Genomic DNA, 5,089 nt, shown 5'->3' on the forward strand with positions numbered 1-5,089 from the left:
AAAACGAGGCCATTGCATGCTGGCGTCTGAGTGAAAATGTAGCAAATTCTAAACATTACCTACAAACCACACAACTGAGATGACACATCAATCATCGCCCCCTACTGACAGGCTCTTGTCCACATGCAGGCCGGTGCAGGGCCACCACCTTGTGCCACACAGGGGCAGCTGCTACTTGGGGATGCTCTTTGAGTGTTTCAGGCGAGGTACGACACAAAACTCCGAGTTGCTGAGGCGATTAAGCAAGCACCGTGTAAAAGCAATTATTATAACATAGTGAATGCTTGGGAGCTTATTGGCTCTTGCTCCTGGTTAGAGATCTACCCAACCCACGGGCCCACAAAGTGTTCAACTTCACATTGTCATTAAAGGCTTGTGACAAAGGTGCATCTATTGTAGCGACATCGTCTCTGGCTTACACATCTACCGGGTCTCCACTTGACTTTGGATTGTCTCGGAGGAAGTCCACCCACACCTCCACTTCCACAAAATGCTGGGAGTTGCCTCGCTCTGCCTCACAGTCAGAATTCTCCTCCTGCTTTACGTTGCCTCCATCGATGTGAAGGTCCCATTTTGGAGTTGAATCTTCATCTTCACATTTCACCTTCACTTCTTCCCTCTTCACCATCACTTCTTCCCTCTTCACCATCACCTCTTCATATTTCACCTCGATACCTTTAAAAGTGTCCAAGCTGCGATTTTCGTCCGGTTCTTGTTTCATGAGGGATGGGCTTATTGTGGCACTTTGACTTTCACAAGCTGATTTCAGATTCCACTCCTTGCAGATCTTCTGATGCTTCCGTGTTTTCTGGTGTACTTGAAGATTTTATGAATGTGCAAACGCCTTCCCGCAGAGTGCACCTGTGTTCTCCGGTGTACTATAAGATTTGATGACTGTTCAAACATCCCACGTAGAGTGTACCTCTACGGTTTCTCTCCTGTCTGTGTTCTCTGGTGTACTAGAAGATTTGATGAATGTGCAAATGCCTTTCCGCACACACTGCACTTGAAGGGTTTCTCTCCCGTGTGTACTCTGGTGTTTTTTAAGAGTAGATGACTGTGAAAATGCCTTCCCACACACACTGCACTTGAAGGGTTTCTCTCCCGTGTGTGTTCTCTGGTGTGATTTAAGACCAGATGACTGTGAAAATGCCTTCCCACACACAGTGCACTAGAAGGGTTTCTCTCCCGTGTGTGTTTTCTGGTGTGATTTAAGACCAGATGACTGTGAAAATGCCTTCCCACACACACTGCACTTGAAGGGTTTCTCTCCCGTGTGTTTTCTGGTGTGTTTTAAGAGCAGATGACTGTGAAAATGCCTTCACACACACAGTGCACTTGAAGGGTTTCTCTCCCGTGTGTGTTCTCTGGTGTTTTTTAAGAGCAGATGACCATGAAAATGTCTTCCCACAAACACTGCACTTGAAGGGTTTCTCTCCCGTGTGTGTTCTCTGGTGTGTTTTAAGAGTAGATGACCGTGAAAATGCCTTCCCACACACAGTGCACTTGAAGGGTTTCTCTCCCGTGTGTGTTTTCTGGTGTGATTTAAGACTAGATGACTGTGAAAATGCCTTCCCACACACACTGCACTTGAAGGGTTTCTCTCCCGTGTGTGTTCTCTGGTGTGTTTTAATAGTAGATGAATCTGAAAATGTCCTCCCACACACACTGCACTTGAAGGGTTTCTCTCCCGTGTGTGTTCTCTGGTGTGTTTTAAGAGTAGATGAATCTGAAAAAGTCTTCCCACACACACTGCACTTGAAGGGTTTCTCTCCCGTGTGTGTTCTCTGGTGTCTTTGAAGATGAGATGAATCTGAAAATGCCTTCCCACACACACTGCACTTGAAGGGTTTCTCTCCCGTGTGTGTTCTCTGGTGTGTTTTAAGAGTAGATGAATCTGAAAATGTCCTCCCACACACACTGCACTTGAAGGGTTTCTCTCCCGTGTGTGTTCTCTGGTGTGTTTTAAGAGCAAATGAATCTGAAAATGCCTTCCCCCACACACTGTACTCGAAGGGTTTCTCTCCCGTGTGTGTTCTCTGGTGTTTTTTAAGAGTAGTAGAATCTGAAAATGCCTTCCCACACACATTGCACTTGAAGGGTTTCTCTCCCGTGTGTGTTCTCTGGTGTGTTTTAAGAGCAGATGAATCTGAAAATGCCTTCCCACACACAGTGCACTTGAAGGGTTTCTCTCCTGTGTGTGTTCTCTGGTCTTTTTTAAGAGTAGATGAACCTGAAAATGCCTTGTCACACACAGTGCACTTGAAGGGTTTCTCTCCTGTGTGTGTTCTCTGGTGCTGTGTCAAATTTCCAGTCCGATCCGTGCTGTATGCACGCCGGTCGCATTGTTGACTTGTCGTCCCGGCTTGCTGTGCTGAGGGCCTTTGCTCCATCAGACCAGCGTCAGCTGCAGACAGAAAATAAGAATATCCACACCATCTACACGTCAGTATCGAGCCATGGAGGAATGAATATATACAGTCACACGTGACTTAGACGTCTATATTCATTCATGTATTCACGACTAGCTGTACTACCCAGCTTCGCCCGGGACTTGGATCCACCACGTCCGGCCGCCTTTGTCTCCCCAGTGGCGATGTTCACACGACAGCAGTTACTCGTTTGAGGCTGAGTCGACCTAGGGGAGGCCCAGAAGCGGTTCAAATAATCGTCACTGGTGGTGGCCGTGAGCGCGAATCGAACTCGGGTCGCAGGGTTCGTAGCGCGGCGTAGCGCTAACCGCTACACTACAATGCGTTACGCTTCCACACAAACACAGACACACACAGACACAAACAGACACACACAGACACACACACAGACACACACACAGACAGCGCTAACCGCTACACTACAATGCGTGACGCTTCCACATGCGAGGGTCACGTGACAGATTTGACGTCACAGCTCACTTGCCGTCCAAAAAATCTATACATTATTGAGCTCCCCCCCCAAAAAACAACACAAAAGTGTATTTGTATAATGTTTGCACGGTGTACAGTCTGGAAAGTACCCACATGGCAAATTTCCAGTTTTGTTGCATGTCGGGAAGTACGCTAAACATTTTGAACAGACAACACACACAATCACAACCTTGCATATTTTTATATATATGGAGGTATACAGTAAGAGCCAATTTGTTAATCCATTGCCAGACGAGGGTCTCCCCACGCCGCCCCGGGTCGTGATTTGACCATACTTCACCACGCTCGTCCGTGTGGCGGCTTGGTGGAGGAGGGTAGCGTAGACGTGGGAGCGTAGTGACATTGTACTCTACAATGGATGTTGCCCCCACCGCTCCTATGCCGCTCACCAACGTTGCACAGTCCCGCAGCCGCCTAAAACAACAACAAAGTGCCATCACAAGGGAGAAACACAAATAGACATTCACTTCGAGTACACTCACCACCACGTAGCTGTCAACCCCCTATCAATCAGTGCCCCTACCTTATTACAGATCAATTCAGACCGTATCGGCCACCACGTGTCTTTATAAATATCAACGTTCGTCCTACGGAGTCCCATCACAATGTAGAAACACAAACAGACAATATTATGTTACCAAATCATGTTTTTTTTGCCCGTATTGAAACGGCTGTACCCCGTATGGGCGTGAAAACTCAATGTCTCTGTACAAGAATACGGGGTAAACCGTACGGGTTATGACAGCTGTGATGCATCAAGAGATAACTTGACCCGTCGTTGTGTTACCTCGTTTAACCAAAGGCTTCAAACTCGCGTGGAACAGCCCGAAACCCAAAGCATAAGGACAAACACAAAGACGGGTATATCACGAGAGAAAAACCCCTACAAATTTACCAATAACACTGCCCTTAAAAGTAAATACTGTAGTGCATAATCGTGCAATGGCCCTTTTTCATAACGCCTCTGTTACTGACGATTGTATTTCAGCCTTTCTTCTTACGACTGCTGCCTGTGTATCTTACTGTGAAAACAGTTCCACAAAGCATGTATAAATGTTTATTTTCTTTGTGACAGACTAGGCCCGAGACGCCAGGGAGGGCCTGAATGGCCTGGATTGCCTACCGAGAAGGAGACGCCTTCCCCGGCGGGGAGCAACCACAGCCTACGGTGTCACCGCCGCAACGGGGGTCACACAACACCGGATTTTTTTTTTCGTAAAAATTTTAAAACCAAAACACCCACTTACCGGTTCGCGTGAGTTCAATCCTGCTCAGAGTTTTAAGGGGCGAGAGGAATTGTTCGTGCAAGTTTAGGGTGGGGTGGGTGGGGGTGGGGAGTCGTTATGTTCCGAACAGTTTCGAAGCGTCCTGGGAGCCGCGCTTGAGGCGTCAGCCATTGGCACTTGGAAGCTACCACTCCCAGCGAAGGGTTGATGCTCAAACTATCAATCTTATACTTTCACTTCCATCACATAATTTGAATTGTATAAACTCAAACAATATATGCTGAATGATCTGTAATAGTCACGGTCGCTCCGTCATTGTATTGCTGTTGTAGATGTATATATTTAAAAAAATATTACCGTGTCTGCGACCCCCCCTATTTAAAGCGGTAAGTTGGTTCGTTCCAAATGATGACGTTCACACAACGCGATCAAAGTTCGGAACGCTCTTGCAGAATTGTACAACATTTAACTCCGACAGTTATCGCGATATGGCGATACTACGATATTACCTAATCATATCCACCATAAGCGTATCGTACATTTTTTTCCACACGCACACGGCACGTGCACACACTCAAAGCACTTGCAATTTAGATTTAAAGCTTTCGTGACTGCAGGGATTCATCTTCTTGGTTATTTGGGTAAAGTCACCACGTAGAATGGAAACAATAAAATAAAAAATATATTTTGATCCCCTGCTGATTTTGTACGTTTGCCCACTGACAAAGAAATGATCAGTCTATAATTTTAATGGTAGATTTATTTGAACAGTGAGACAGAATAACAACAAAAATCCAGAGAAACGCATGTCAAAAATGTTATAAATTTATTTGCATTTAATGAGTGAAATGAGTATTTGGCCCATCAGAAAGATTTCTGGCTCCCAGGTGTCTATGTGTACACTGTATGTGTGTACACTGTTTGTATACACTGTGTGTG

General features: G+C 46.1%; 1 long non-coding RNA gene across 1 annotated transcript; it reads right to left on the minus strand.

Annotated features, from left to right (window-relative positions):
- Positions 1-2,147: 2,147 nt before the first annotated feature.
- Positions 2,148-4,364, minus strand: LOC142914710 (uncharacterized). The gene is made up of 3 exons (XR_012935488.1): positions 4,172-4,364; positions 3,200-3,338; positions 2,148-2,407 (listed from the first exon to the last, which is right to left on the minus strand). It is a non-coding gene; the product is annotated as an uncharacterized LOC142914710 (long non-coding RNA).
- Positions 4,365-5,089: the final 725 nt, after the last annotated feature.

This window comes from Petromyzon marinus, unplaced genomic scaffold (genome assembly GCF_048934315.1).
Source record: "Petromyzon marinus isolate PM22_M1 ecotype Great Lakes invasive population unplaced genomic scaffold, UKy_Petmar_22M1.pri1.0 PM_G_Scaffold_289, whole genome shotgun sequence".
Taxonomy (NCBI): domain Eukaryota; kingdom Metazoa; phylum Chordata; class Hyperoartia; order Petromyzontiformes; family Petromyzontidae; genus Petromyzon; species Petromyzon marinus.